This window comes from Ornithorhynchus anatinus, chromosome 18, assembly GCF_004115215.2.
Source record: "Ornithorhynchus anatinus isolate Pmale09 chromosome 18, mOrnAna1.pri.v4, whole genome shotgun sequence".
NCBI classification, from domain to species: domain Eukaryota; kingdom Metazoa; phylum Chordata; class Mammalia; order Monotremata; family Ornithorhynchidae; genus Ornithorhynchus; species Ornithorhynchus anatinus.
The window spans coordinates 9,569,018-9,585,482 of record NC_041745.1 but is presented as its reverse complement, the minus strand read 5'-3'; positions in this window follow the sequence as shown (position 1 = coordinate 9,585,482).

Sequence of the window (16,465 nt, the reverse complement as noted above, 5' to 3'; positions counted from 1 at the left end):
TTTAAAAAGTACTGTGATATGTTGTTCTTCAGTTTTATCAATTTCTTGTAGTTATTGAGCTTTTACCTTGTGCAGAGCACTGTACTAGCCCTTGGGAGGATACAAGAGAGTGGGTAGACATGTTCCCTGCTGCAGTGAGTTTACAGTCTAAAGCAAGGCTTTTTTTGTTTAGTATGATTTTGGTAATCATTTAGTTCTTATTATGCCTAAAAAACTGTGTTAAATGTTGATGGTATGAGATAATCATATCAGGCACAGTCTCTGTCCCACACGGGACTCACAGTGTAAGAGGTGGGGAGAGTGAGTATCTTCTCCCCATTTTACAGATGAAAAAACTGAGGCACTGGGAGGTTGTGACTGGTCCCAGATACCAGATTGAGTAGGAACATGGCCTAGTGGGAAGCGCCGTGGCCTGGAAGTCAGAGAACATGGCAGGCAAGTGGTGGAACTGGGATTGGTTCTAATCCTAGCTCCGCTACTTGTCTGCTTTGTGACCTTGGACAAGTCACTTAACTTTTCTGGGCCTCTGTTTACCTCACTGAAAATTGAGATTAATACTGAGAGTCCAGTGTGGGACAGGGACTGTGTCTAATCTCATTATCTTATATCTACCCCAGTGCTTAGTACAGAAAGTGCTTTACAAGTATCATAAAAAAAAAAATCACACCGCCGACAGTTGGCAGCGTAGGTCTTCTGACTCCCAAGCGCAAGTTCTTGTGCTGTGCTGCCTCAAAGCATGTATCTCCATGGCTGCCTCCCCAGCTTATTTTTTCATACCCTTGAGGGACAGGACTATATCAGAATGCTTCATCTTGTAGCTCCTAGTGCTTTGTGCAGGGCTCAGGATGGAGTAAGCATTTACTGAATGCCATTATGGTGATAATAATGATGGTATTTGTTAAGCACTTACTATGTGCGAAGCACTGTTCTAAGCCCTGGATAGAAATATAAAGATGATGCTTTCCACCCAGAACATCGCTAGTAAGTGAGGTGGATTATAAACAGGGACAGTCCCCAGGGGAATTTGTATTGGAGAGATGGATTTGGCTTGGGTAATAAGCATTTTTAATAGTGTCTTAAAGACTATCCCTAAAAATACCAGGTCTGAAGAGCTAAGACACAAACATGAAGTGAGACCTTTTTAGGTGAGGCTTATAAAACCACATATTTGTTATATAAAACCACGTATTTGTTATAGTAATGACCTATCCATGTCAAAAAGGAAAAAAAAACCCTTTCAATGTCTTTTAATAACAATTCTGATTGTTAGAAAGGTACATAGAGGAGAAATTCATTTCCAGATAGACTCCAAACTGCAAGATGAAAATCAGTAGTATGACATGCAGACATAAATAATGCATGGCCATAAAATTGATGCAGGATGCCTTATTGCAGATGTGAAGTAATGTATCAGAAAACCACTATGATTTGATGCTTAAATATAACCTGCTCCTTCTTGCCAGTGTAATGAAAAGTTTCAAGGCATGCTTATGCTAAGCTTATTACACCAATGTGTTTCTATGGTTTCATTCTCTAAAGTGTGTCAAGGCGAATGCCGTAATCAGGGTGGGAAGAATGGGGATGAACACAGAAATTCCCAGAGGCCATTAGTTGATTTTTGGGACATTAAACCCCATCATACAAGCTAATCAGGTTGGACACAGTCCCAGTCTCACTTGAGGCTCACATTCTTAATCCCCATTTTTCAGATGAGGTAAGGGAGGCCTAGTGAAGTGATTTCCCCAAGGTGACACAGCAGACAAATAGAGGAGTCAGGATTAGAACCCAGGTCCTTCTGACTCCCAGACCCTTCCTCGATCTACTAAGCCATGCTGCTTCTCTCTGTGGATATGAACACTGAAATGTTTGCCCTCAGAATGGCACATGCACACACCAGTACAACTTTATAAGGGAGTTATATTTGAAAAGCATTTGTATTAATCGAGAACTATTGACTAATACCCTTAATAAGCACCCAATGGCAATGGATATGCCATTGTGGAAAGTGTTGCGTATGGTTAGTTACAAAGATGCAGCACACGACCCTGGCCCTTAATGATCAAAAGGAAAGTGCACTTCAGAGAGAAAATTGGCCATGAAGAATATAAAATATTAGAAGATTAGTGGCCATAAAGAAAGGGGTTTTGGGTGCATTTTGATGAGAAGGAAGAGTCATGATGTGAAAAATGCAGAATATTTTAATTTCTGTTGCTTTTCCTGACAAGTTCTGGTTTGCAAAAATAGGAATGATGTTTTGTGAAAAAGACATGCAGAATTTGCCTATGGCTTTTGAAGTTTCCTCTTCATCTTATTTTCAAATTCAAATGTTCAGAGGGCCAGAAATACTTCTGAAGAACAAAATGACTATTTTGCCTCTTTTTAAGAGGTTTTACCCATTTAAAAAAATTCTACTCCCACTTTCCATCATTTTCCCCCGTTTCATCTTGACTTTATTTGTCCCATCATGTAAACTATTAGCCAGACTAAAGAGAAGCTCCGATTGATTAGAGTGATTATCATATGTTTCCGGAAATACCACGTTAGAAACAGTTGCGGATAAGATGATGTCAAAATCCAAAGGAAACAAAGATCAGAAATACAGTATAGGAGAGTCTGAGGCATGAAATATATAGAAAAGATGTTAGATTTTACTCTAGAAAAGAGGATTCTGGCAAGAATAATTTCAGCAAAGAACAAAAATAATGACTTAAAAAAAGGAATTGTAAATATGCTGAAGAAAAAATAATTTGGCAACTGAAAAGTAAAACTCACACTTTTTTTGGAACATAGCTCAAGAATATCATAAAAATGAGGTCATATTTTCAATCATTGAATTTATCAATCTTTCAATCGTATTTACTGAGTGCTTACTGTATGCAGAGCACTGTACTGTGTCCAGAGTGCTTGGGAGAGTACAGTACAACAGAGCTGGTAGGCACATTCCCTGCCCTCAAGGAGCTTACAGTGTAGAAGGGGGAGACAGACATTAAAATACTTATAGTTATGTGCAGAAGTACTGTGACACTGAGGGTGGAAGGAATAAATGGTACAAATCCAAATTTAAGGGTGACAGAGAAGGGAGAGGGAGTAGTGGAAATGAGGGTTTAGTTGGGGAAGGCCTCTTGGTGGAAATGGGCTTTTAATAAGTCTTTGAAGGTGAGGAGAGTGATGATCTGAAAGATATGAAGTGGGAGGGAGTTCCAGGCCAGAGGCAGGATTTCCACCTAGCCTGTTTTATTAGGGATCGGTTCAGGTTCAGGAGCCCAAACAAGGCTTATAGTGGCCCATATGAAATCATCCAAGTGTCCAACAAAATGAAGAGCTGGTTAAAAGACATAAAGAGGCATTTTGTTTCAAGCAGGAGCAATGAAAGGAAACCTGAAAGGAGCAGGGAGATAAATATACCAGTTCTTAAATCCCATGGGAGATAAATGCTGAGTTCAGAGGAAAGCTTGTGTTCTCACTGGGTTCTCTGCCTCTCTTTGTCGCAGGTGTCGTGGGTGGATTTCTTTTTTTTTTTTAAATGGTATTTGTTAAGCACTTACTATGTGACAGAAACTGTATGAAGTGCTGGGATAGATACATAGTAATCAGGTTGGGCACCGTCCATATCCCACATGGGACTCAGATTCTTAATCCCCATTTTCCAGATGAGGTAACTGAGGCACATAGAAGTGAAGTGACTTGCCCATGGTCACACAGCAGACAAGTGGCAGATCTGGGATTAGAACCCAGCTCCTTTTGACTCCCAGACCCGTGCTCTACCCACTAGGCCATGCTACTTCTCATGCCGTGCTCTCCCAATTGCTCTGCACACTGTAAGTGCTTAATAAATGCAATTGAATGAATGAATGATTCCCCTTATGCTGGCAAGTTCTGTATCCACCGTGCTAAATGAGATTGAGCCTTCCTACGTGACCCCTGGAGGACATTTCCCCTCTGCACACGACCATTTCTTCCAACACCCACGTGGGCGGGAAAGTCTTCCCTAATAACGCCATTCAGCTTGTAGCCAGAGCAGAGCTGTGGGGAGGAAGAATGAAGTTTTCCTGAAGTTGCCTCTCCCTCGGCAGGCACAGGGAGCCATACTGTCCCCATGAAAGCCCGCTAAGGGGAAATTGTCCTCTTGGTCTTGTAGAGGTTCTCTGGAAAGCTTGTTGCCATAAGGCAGGATATAAATATCGATTTATAGGTAATGGCTGTAATAACAAAGGGTTAGATACAGTGGTGGAACAAAGAAAGAGCGATGAGACTATTTAGGCTAATACCACATCTCTCTAAATGCTGTATAACCCTCACTAATCCAGGCACCGCAAATACAGAATTTAAGATTATTTGTACGGCAGACTGATGACTCTCGTACTTCTCTGCCTCTATTTTTGTCGCAGGAAGATAGGTTTTCATCCAAACAGGGATGATTTATGGGATTGTGGGCTCTGATTAGTAAATTAATCTCTGTTAATCTCCAGACCCTCTGGGATGCCAAAGACCATGGGAGCTGAGCAGGGGGGAAGCAGAGAGGCCTTCTGTCAACCCAGCTGCTCTACAGACAGGCTATAGTCAGAGAGAGAGACATACCAATCAAGCCTCTAGGAAGGTGAAGCCCTTGAAATGCACTCAGCCAGAAGCCAGCCAATCAGTCAGTCAGTGGTATTTATTGAGCGTTGACTCTGCGCAGCACTATGCTCAAGCAATTGGGGATGTACAATGCAGTAGAGTTGGTAGACATGATCCTGTGCCCCCAGAGAGCTTAGTCATAATGGGAAGCCAATAATGGGGCTGTCCTAAACAGACCAAATTCTACAATATCTACACATAATAATATTGATGGGATTTATTTTTATTAATAATAATAATGTTGGTATTTGTTGAGCACTCACTATGTGCAGAGTGCTGTTCTAAGCGCTGGGGTAGATACAGGATAATTAGGTTGTCCCACGTGAGGCTCACAGCCTTAATCCCCATTTTACAAATGAGGTAACTGAGGCACAGAGAAGTTAAGTGGCTTGCCCAAGGTCACACAGCAGGCATGTGATTGAGCCAGGATTAGAGTACAGATCCTTCTGACTCCCAGGCCTGTGCTCTATCCACTAAGCCACATTGCTTCTCCACATCCTTCCCAGCGTTGTATCTTCCTTACCACTTAGCACATAGTAAGTACTTAGTAAGCACCATTGTTCGTATTTTGACATTATTACAATTCAAGTTTTCACTAATTCAGATTAGTGTCTCCAATCCAATTTACTGAGGCTTTGCTATTTTGACAGGTTGTCACAACCGTGAAGTCGCTACTCCACAGGAGAAGCCCTATGTGACATCCTTTTTTATGTTATGGTATTTCTTAAGCGCTTATTACGTGCCAGGCACTGTACTAAGCACTGGGGTGGGTACACACTAATCAGGTTGGACACAGTCCATGCCCCACATGGGGCTCACAGTCTTAACCCCCATTTTACAGATCAGGTAACTGAGGCACAAAGAAGCTAATAGACTTGCCCAAGGTCAGACAGCAGACAAGTGGGGAACCAGGATTAGAACCCAGGTCCTTGTGGCTCCCAGACCCATCCTCTAGCCACTAGGCAAGGCTGCTTCCCAGGCTCATGCTGTCTTCATGTTTCTTCATCTGTATTTTTACGGACAAAGAAGCACAAAGTCTGCACAAGCCTGGGTCTTCTTTGCCAAGGCTTGAATTCGGCTTTTGAGCTTCCCTGGTTGCTGTTGGATAGATCAAGTGACTTCCAGGTAGTTCTGATGACCTGGAATTTTGAGGGATCCAATGCAGAGGAGTGCTGAGATGTCTTTGTTCTAAAGGAACTTTTTGAGAGGCTCTCTCAAATTCTCTGTACTCATTTGAATTGCCACTCTTCTCTCTTTAAAATGTAAGTCATTTTGCCAGACAAGATGTAAGGGCTCTATCCCAAACAGTGATACGAGTAAACTAGGTCAAGTCCAGTATATGTGACCACTGAAAGCACTCAAAGTCCCGGGCATGGAGATGCACCTTTCAGCCCACACATTTGTGCGGGGATTTTGTAAGGAGGTGTCGCATATGCCATTTTGTGAAATTCCACCCTGTTCATCCTAATAATAATTGTTGAATTTGTTAAGCACTTAGTTTATGCCAGACAGTCTACTAAGCCCTGGGGTGGATACAAGCAAATCGGATTGGACCCAATCCCTGTTCGACATGGGGCTCATAGGCTCAATCCCTGTTTTACAGATGAAGTAAGTGAGGCACAGAGAAGTGAAGTGACTTGCCTGAGGTCATTAAACAATTCGCCCTAACCTGGAGGGCATCTCTGGGGCAGTAACTAGGTCCCTCTACTTGCTCCAAGGCCCGACTTCTCCTCTCTCAGGTTTTCTCTGAACACGGAAGCCACAGCCGACCGATGAACTTGGTGGGAGGGCCTGAGCTCTGGAAATAAAAACACTGCACATAAAGGTGGCCTGGGCTGCATTTATGGTGGACAAAGGACAGGCCAGCTGGGAATGGGACTGTCCAATATTTAGCCAATGACTGGTCACCCCAATTCCCAACCCTGTGGTACTGTGCTGGCCGAGAGGCAGGGAGTGGAGAGCAGGTACCTAGGGGCTTATGATTCTGCAAGGGGTAGGACTAGCAGGCAGAATGCCACCCAGCAAACTGGGCTTCCTATGGAGGCTGAGCGATACAGCTCTGTGGGACAGGGAGGAAGTCAGACTCCTAACTAGAGGTCAAACAGCCCCTTAAAACACTTTACTGATTTGGAGTCAGAGCCCTGGAAAATGACCCCTGCTGGTAATTCAGAGGACAACCTTGTGCAGAGCACTCTCCTAAATGGTCGGAAGAGTGAGGTAGAGTTGGTAGCCATGGTTCCCTGCTAACAAGATGCTTTTCATCTAAGTGGGGATTACAGATAGGGGAAGCCACAGAGTATAAGGAGATCTTCTTAAGTGCCCTGGGGGTGAATATCAAGGTACTAGGGAAGTATGAACACAAGTGCATAAGTTCATTGTCAGTTGTATTTACTGAGCGCTTACTGTGTACAGAGCACTGTATCAAGTGCTTGGGAGAGTATAACAGACATGTTTCCTGCCCTTAATGAGCATACATTCTAGTAGCCACAGAAGGGAGTGGCTAATCTCCCCCGATTAGACTGTAAGTCCGTCAAAGGGCAGGGACTGTCTCTATCTATTACTGATTTGTACATTCCAAGCGCTTAGTACAGTGCTCTGCACATAGTAAGCGCTCAATAAATACTATTGAATGAATGAAAGGGAGGAAGAAGCAGCGTGGCTCAGTGGAAAGAGCACAGGCTTTGGAGTCAGAGGTCATGAGTTCGAATCCCAGCTCTGCCACTTGTCAGCTGTGTGACTGTGGGCAAGTCACTTCACTTCTCTGTGCCTCAGTTACCTCATCTGTAAAATGGGGATTAAGACTGTGAGCCCCACGTGGGACATCCTGATTCCCCTGTCTACCCCAGCGCTTAGAACAGTGCTCGGCACATAGTAAGCGTTTAACAAATACCAACATTATTATTATTATTGTTAGGTTGGGGAGGTGAGAGGTGAATTAAGGAAGGCTTCATGGAGGAGGTGTGATTTTAGGAAGGCTTGGAAAGTGGAGAGAGATCGGCGGTCTGTCAGATATGAAGGAGGAAGAAATTCTGGGTCCAAGGAAAGATGTGGGTGAGCATAGTTGGAACGCCAGCTCGGAGCACTGCGGAAGAGCCCTTCACCGTACATTGGCCCGAGAACGGCTGATGGGGATGGATTTACTCAATTTTAACAGCTCGGTTCTGAATCATTATGGGCTCTCGTGACCCTCCGTACTTAAGTCCTTTTTGAAGAAGCGCTACTTAATTGACAGATCAGTACAGCTTCTTCAGAGTCATTACTGTCGATCATACTGCGGCAGTCTTAAGTGTGGGGTTGTCATTACGTTAATAACGAATGTATATATATTAGCAAGAGATATGAAGAAAAGTTACTGCACAAAGGAATGAATGATGGAAAATGCAGCTTAACCTTAACTATAGCATTGTGAACGGGTGGCTATAAGGCATGCCATTTTAATGGATAATTTAGTGGTAATAAGGCTGCACCTCTTAAGAATAGTTCTCCTCTCCCCCAAAATGCATTAGGTCCGCATTTTCCGAGAGAAGTCTGGGTTCAGCTTTCTTAGTTGCCGTTCCAGCATTTTCTTTCCAGTTAAGTCCAGTTATGGTGTGAATAAATTTAGGAGAGCAGCAGTCAGTTTTGGAGCATAATAATCCTAAAAAGAGAGAGGAAATTATGGGCCTGGGGTCCTCCTTTTGAGAGGGTGAGTAAAACCTTGTTCACCAGTCAATTAGTGGTGTTTAGTGAGGGTCTGAACTAAGAGGACTGAACTAAGCATTTGGGAGAGTTCAGTGGTGTTGAATATAATCCCTCTTCTCAAGGAACTTACAGTAGAGAGGGGAAGACAGGCACAAAATAATTCACAGGTAGAAAGAAGAAAAGGAAAAATGCCACATTTCTAGTATACGGCTTGCAGAGACTGACACTTCTCTAACTCCTGGAAAGGTCCCAGCTGATCACAAGGAATCCCCAAACGATAAGCTCCTGGAGGGCAAGGATCATATCAACCAATTCTTTCGTATGATACTTTCCCAAGCATTTAGTCCAGTGCTCAGCTCACAGTACACACTCAGTAAATACCATTAATTGACTGATGTTTTCAAAGAAAGGGAATGTTGGAAAAAAAATACTCTGGAAACATGGGACGTGCAGTTTTTACCAAGACTTTGAACATTTGTTTTATGTGTATTTGTATGTACTTTCATTGGATCCAGTTCTCTGTGGGTTTAAATCTCTTCCCTGTGATGAAGCTGACTCCTCTGGAAGCTGCCATTCTCCCTTTCATACCACTGGGACATTTAGTGCCTTGAAACAGTAATTTACCCAAAGGGTAATCCAAGTGTCTTCAAAGAGTAATTTTACGAAAGAGTAATTTTCAGTCTGAAGGCATGAATGTAGCCCAGGCTTCTGCCAGGCTTAGAGAAGGTTTTCAGCCCTTCCAGATTTTCCTTGTCCTGTTGCTAAAGGTGGCAGGTTTTCATCTGGTAGGATGCTCTGGTTGTTGGGGTTTTTTCTATTTAAATGGTGTTCGTTAAATACTTACTATGTGTTAGACACTATACTGAGCACTCGGGTGGATAGAAGATAATCAGGTAGGGCACAGTCATTGTCCAACCTAGGGCACACAGTTTCAATCCTCATTTTACAGATGAGGAAACTGAGATACAGAGAAGTTAAGTGACTTGCCCAAGGTCACACAGGAGACAAGTGGTGGAGGCAGAATTAGAACCCAGGTCCTCTGACTCTCAGGCCCCAGGCTCTTTCCACTAGGCCATGCTGCTTCTCATTTCATTGGTACTCCATCTCCAAGTGGGACTCACAGTCTAACTAGGAGGGAGAACAGGATTTGAATCCCCATTTTACAGATGAGGAAACCGAGGCACAGTTCAGTTAAGTGGCTTGCCAAGACAGCAGGCAAGTGTTGAACTGGAATTACAACCCACCTCTCCTGACTCCCACTCCTGTGCTCTTTGTAGCAGGTCACTAATTCTTCTCAAGCCAATTTCCTAGAAGAGAGGACTTGAGTGTCTGTTTATTATTCAATGACAGGATTTTATTGGCTCCTTTTTGCTTTAAACCTTCATATTTACCGTCTTTTATCAATCACATGCTTGTAGTTTGTGCCCGCTTACATCATTTCAAGGGAAGGCGACCTTGTTTAGGGCGGGGAACCGTGGCTTTTATTTTGATGGTACATTCCCTGTGCCCTTAATTGTGCACCAGGTCTCAGCGAGAGTGTGGCTGGCAGGGAAGCGTGTGAGTAGTTTTGTGGTTCCCTTCCAACTTTCCCTTTCTCCCAGGCAGGCTCTTCGCCCACTACTTTCTGGCTCGCGCTCTGTGCTTTTTTTCAAGCTCACTTTCTAACTGTGTCTCATTCTCCATTCTCCTGCCTTCAATCCCTACTCACATAGTTCCTTCTACATGGAACTCCGAGTCCAGCAGAATGCAGCACTCCTCATCTTCAAAAGCCCTCTTAAAAATCCTACCTTCTCCAGGAAGCCTTCCCAGACTAATTCCCAACAGTTCAAATCATGACAACTCAACTGCCATCCTTAGGTCTTACATACTTGAAGCTAGCCTCAGCACCTATTCAAGTATGCGTAGTTGATTATGTATTCTGGTATTTCATCTTGACATTTATTATAATCACTGTTATATTTTTGTTCCTCCTACTCCCATTGTTGACCAGTAATTTGTGTCTGTCTCACCTAGTAGGTGGTAATAATAATAATGTTGGTATTTGTTAAGCGCTTACTATGTGCCGAGCACTGTTCTAAGCACTGGGGTAGACATAGGGGAATCAGGTTGTCCCACGTGGGGCTCACAGTCTTAATCCCCATTTTACAGATGAGGGAACTGAGGCACACAGAAGTTAAGTGACTTGCCCACAGTCACACAGCTGACAAGTGGCAGAGCTGGGATTTGAACTCATGAGCCCTGACTCCAAAGCCCGTGCTCTTTCCACTGAGCCACGCTGCTTCAAGCAAAGACATGCTCCCTTCATTCAGGAAGCTAATGTTGTACCCTTCCAAAGGCTTAGTACAAGCCTTCAATAATGGCTCAGGAAATGCCATCTGCATATTGGTGCAAAATGGTGAACAATTTGTCAAACTGAAACTCGTTCCCATAAAAGGGTTCCCTATGACACATGAAAATCCAAGTAGAATTCTGGACACTGCAAGCATTTAGAAGGTGGAGGATCGACATCCTATCTGCAGTGGCAGTAACAGCTAATTCGCTCCTTTACTGAGGAAATAAATAGTGACTAGAAACGATGAGCAAGGACTTCAGCAGCTTGATTTTTATCTTAAATTCTGTTCTGTGCAAATAAAGATGCTAGAGAAGATAATGAATTGTGGAGGTGGTGCCAGGCTGCTTTTCTCTGTCCTTCCAGCACGGGGTAGGCAGGCTGGGCGGGGGCGGTTCGAGGCAGGTGGGCTGGAAAGGAAGTCCGTCAGTGACATGGAGGAGAACCGGGACGGGATCCCGTAGAAGCAGCTGAGGGTACACTAGGGAAAGATGCCGAGGACCATCGACAGACATGGGGAGGAGTTGTGTAGTGGTCCCATGGAGAGACACGCACAGCAAACACCCAGCAGCGGCTTTAAGGCCACACGCCTGGCCGTGCTTTGTGACAAGTGGCCCAGCGAGTCAGTGGGATCGAAGCCCCTGCACCTCCTCCCGAGGGGAGAATTAGCGACTTCGTCCTCGCCCAGGCTACTTCCAACACCCCGTCAGTTGGCAAACGTTATTCGTTTTAAGAGAGTTGCTCTTCCACTGGATATATGTGGAACTGGGGCCGACCATTGCTCTTTATTGAACGCTTACTGTGTGGAGGGCACTGTAGTAAATGCTTGGGAGAGTACAATGCGACAGAGTTAGTAGCAGCTTGCAGTGGGGCACGACTCGATGTCGAGTGGCTTGCTCGTCTCAAAAAGATGAGAATCTTCTCATTTTTAGAAGAGAAACCTAAGCAGGTTAGAGGTCTTGGTTCTTCTGGTAGTCGCTGTTTTATGTGATTTTTGCTTTTTATTAAACTTGTGTATATCTCATATTGCTTCTCACAGCCCTCTGCAGCAGGGTCAGGCCAGGCTAGCTTCAGATCTCTGGCAGTGGGTGGGCACGCATTAGAGAGAGAGAGAGTGTGTGTGTGTATGTATGTATTTCATTCTGGCTGAAGTGCTGGAGAAACAGAATGAAATATTGGAGGTGGATTTCTCCCTCAGTAAAAAATGATCTATTCTTAAGGCCCTATGTGGGAAGTATTTTTGTCTTCCCTTTGCTATCTCTGCATGTTTGACCCTATTATGTAATTCAGTGTGACTTAAGGTGTCCCTGAATAAAGTAAGCCTTTCTACCACGTGTAGTTGGTAAAGCACAGCTGTTCTAAAGGGAGCACTGGTGGGAGGATCTTGACGGCCAGAAGATGCTGGGCCCTCAGGATGCCCTGGCTGAAGGTTAGGCATTATTTCCGAGTAAAAATATGGCTGAGTCTGCCCGGATTGATAGGCTGAAGAAGAACTGCCTGCTGGTGGCTGGGAAATATAGGGCCAACCCAGAGAAAGGAATTGTTGAAATGTAACCAGATTGTAAGAGAGACTTAGCAGAAAAAGCTTGGGAGGCACTGCTCTAAACTCTTCTCCTTCCTCCTTAGACTGTGAGCCCCAGGTCTAACAGAGACTGTGTCCGACCTGATTAACTTCTATTTATCCCACTGCTTAGCACAGTGCTTGACATGCAATAAGTGCTTAACAAATTCTGTAGTACTTATGCTGTCGTCTCTGACCCATAATGACTCCAGGGTCAGGTCTCTCCCACAATGCCCCACGTATGCAATCGTTCTGGCAGTGTATCCATAGAGTTTTCTTGGTAAAAATACAGAAGTGGTTTACCATTGCCTCCTTCCACATAGTAAATTTGAGTCTCCAGCCTCAACTCTCTCCCATGCCGCCGCTGCTGCGCAGCACAGCTGAGTTTTGACTTGTAACAGATTGCCTTCCTTCTACTCGCTAGCCATAGGCCAAGCTAGAAATGGAGTGGGCATGCCTCTGCTTGACCCTCCCTCCCATAGCTGAGACTGATAGAGGACTGGAAATTCTCCAGGTGTGATCCTGAGAGGGTTCCATAGTACTAGTAATAATAATAATGCAACCTGATTAGCTTGCATCTATCCCGGCGCTTAGCCTATAACTTAGTAAGCACATAAATACCATTTAAAAAAAAATGGTACCTTCTCCTGGTCTCAAAGCCCAGTTTAGACCCTGAAATTGTTTCCTTGGTTGATAGCAGCGGTCCTTCCCAGAGCATCCTTTCTGTCGACTTCCCAGACACCTTCCAGGGTTGTCTGGAAGTCTGGGAAGTCATCAGCTTGAGCAGAGGTGAGGGACCCCTTATAGCTTCAGGCGGCAGAGGGAGGTGTCAGTTATCGTACTTACTGACCCCTGAGTCCAGAATCCCATGATGTCCTTCGCCATTCTTTTCTCTCACATGTAACTCGCTAATGCCCAATTTGGTCTTGTTTAAAGGGAAAAAAATCACATCCATCAAATATGTCATTTCTTCTCTGACTTAATGACCAGTTGCCTCTTGCTGTTGCTTATCGCTTCTTGCCTAAGATAACCTCTCTCTTCTCCACCCCCAACCCATGCCATGCCATTCATTCAATCTTTCATTCACTTCATTCAGTTATATTAATTGAGCGCTTACTGTGTGCAGAACACTGCAGGAAGCACTTGGATAGTACCATTCAGCAACAGATAGAGACATTCCCTACCCAGCAATGGGCTCACAGACTATTCAGGGGGAGACAGACAACAAAACAAAACAAGTAGACAGGTATCAATATAAATAAATAGAAGTATAGATATATGCACATCATTAATAGAATAAATAGAATGTGTACCTATGCACAAGTGCTGTGGGGTGGGAGGGTAGAGCAGAGGGAGGGAGTCAGAGCAATGGGGAGAGGAAGAGGAGCAGAGGAAAAGGGGGGCTTCCTAGAGGAGGTGAGCTTTCAATAGGGCTTTTGGGGGAGGTCGTCTCTGTCTGTCTCTGCTCCCCCTATTCATCTTTGTCTATAGAGGTAGGTGATGGATACATAGAGGCTGGGTAGAAGATCGATGATTGATAGATGACAGCTAGATTTCAACTGGACAGATAGGTAGAAACTGTGACCAGGAAAGGGGAGTCCAGGTTGGGGAAACTTGGCAGACCCTAATATTTAAGGTAACCAACATCCCTGAAAATCTGAGCCATTACTTGGAAATGGGCCAGAAGAATACTAAGGCATTTACTCATTCTCTCTTCCTGCCTCTTGCTCCTGTTAATGTGTAGACAAGTAGCTTCCTGTTTGGTATTCAAGCCTCATTTACAAACACAAACAAGCTGTGAATCCAAACATATCCGCAGAGCCTCCAGGTCACAAAAGTGGAGGGCTAACCCTGGCGGGTTCAAATGTTCAGGGCCTCGTTCTGAACTCCAAAGGACCTCCCTCGCTTCCTCTCGTCCTCCCTCCCGTCAGTTGAGGATGACTACGCCAGAGAGGCCAGAGGTTGCCACACAATGGATCCTTTCAGCAACGACCCTGCATTTCCAAATGGAGATGTTTTTCTTCCCAAATCTCGAGGTAGTGAATCCTGACCAACATCATTCTGGAGCAGAATCATTTCACGAGAATTTGGGCATTAGCCCGGTTCAGGGGCTGGGGTGGGGACGGGAGGAAAATTGAAAGCATAGAGAGAGGTTCCAGTCCAAACTAAGGAAGAGATAGAGCAGTGGAGAGAGGCTCAGACATTCCGTTTAACCAGAATGTGCAATCCACACAGCTGGGATGCTTCTCTTGTGAGATGAGATCATAAAACACGAACACGGTCCCTGAACACCCAGCAGCTTCCCGACCTGCACCATTTCCTGTTCTTAAAGAAACAGGTCATGTCTTGTGCTGCCGTGCCCCCACCCTCGGTAAATACTAATACAGGCTGCCGATGAAAATCATCCATCACCTTAACCTCTTGCCTCGCCGGCGCAGATGAAAAATTTTAGTTGTGCTACCTTTGTGATTTTGGCCTCCTGGAGGAGCACACGGGGAATTAACTCAATCCACCGGCTTTGCGAACTAAACTAGCCCCCAACACCTGTGGCCTCTGCAGACACAGGCTATACCCAAACTGCTCGGTCTTCCTTCTCTCCTGCTTCCAGTTGCCTCAGCAGTCGGGCAGGGGAAGAGATAGGAGGATTGGACTCCTTTTCTGACTTGGACCAAGCACTTCTTTCTTACTTAGGCAGTGAGCCCCGTGAGAGACAGAGACTTCTTCTGTCCTGATTAATCAATCAACTGATGGTATTTACTGAGTGCTTTAATTAATTTAATGTTTAATGTTGATATTTGTTAAGCACTTACTATGTGCAGAGCACTGTTCTAAGCGCTGAGGTAGATACAGGGTAATCAGGTTGTCCCACGTGGGGCTCACAGTCTTCATCCCCATTTTACAGATGAGGTCACTGAGGCACAGAGAAGTTGTGACTTTCCCACAGTCACACAGCTGACAAGTGGCGGAGCCGGGATTCGAACCCATGACCTCTGACTCCCAAGCCCGGGTTTTTTCCACTGAGCCACGCTGCTTCTCTATTTACAGTGCTTTACAGTACACTGCTTTACAGTACAGAGCACTGTACTAGGCACTTGTTATAGCTGGGAGTCAGAAGATCATGGGTTCTAATCCCAGCTCCGCCACTTGTCTGCTGTATGACCTTGGGCAAGTCATTTCACTTCTCTATGCCTCAGTTACCTCATTGATAAAGTAGGGATTGAAACTCTGAGCCCCATGTGGGAAAGAGACTGTGTCCAACTTGATTTGCTTGTATCCACCCCAGCTCTTAATATAGTGCCTGGCACATAGTAAGCGCTTAACAAATGCCATCGTTATTAATGTGCTTACAGTCTAGAGGGACTTGTATATACCCCCGGGCTCACCTCATAGTAGGCACTTAACAAATATCTTGTCTTACGCTGTCGAGTGGTTTCCGACCCATAGCGACACTATAGACACATCTCTCCCACAACGCCCCGCTCTCCACCTGCAATCGTTCTGGTAGTGTACCCATAGAGTTTTCTTGGTAAAAATACAGAAGTGGTTTACTATTGCCACCTTTCACAGTAAACTCGAGACTCTGCCCTCAACTGTCTCCCATGCCTCTGCTGCCCAGTATGGGTGAGTTTTGAGTTGTAGCAGATGGCCTTCCACTTGCTAGCCACTGCCCAAGCTAGGAATGGAATGGGTAGGCCTCTGCTTGACTCTCCCTCCCGTAGCTGGGACTATAGAGTACTGGAAACCCTTCAGATACGACCCTGAGAGGGGTAACAAGTATCACAATTATATTAAAATGTTTAATCTACAGCTCGATTTAGCACCATCCCACCTCTCTGCTGCTCCTCTGAGACCTTGAGGCTGTTGTTTCCCCCCTAACCGTCTGAAGGTGGCCCTGGATAGGATTCTAGGCTGGTGAGAAAGTGGACTTTTTCATATATTCATATGTCTAGCTGTCCTTCATATTCCAAGAGGACACCATCGACAGTGAAGTTCACTTATGGGTGCATGTTTGTTGGAAAAGGGTCAGAAGCCTAACTGGAAGAAATTCCTCAAACTCTTTCTAGGAAGCACGGAAGATTTCAAGGAAGAGGTTTGAGGCTAGGGAAGGGGTTGACATAAAGGAGGGTTCTCCCTCCGCCTAAAGCCCAATAAAAGTTTTCATTTGGAGCCAGACTCCAGGCTGGGAAAAGCCATTCTCTTCAAGCAATAAAAAGCTCATAACCTCAAAAAATATTTCCAGAACACCATTCCATCTGAGATGAGTCTTTTAGAGAGTT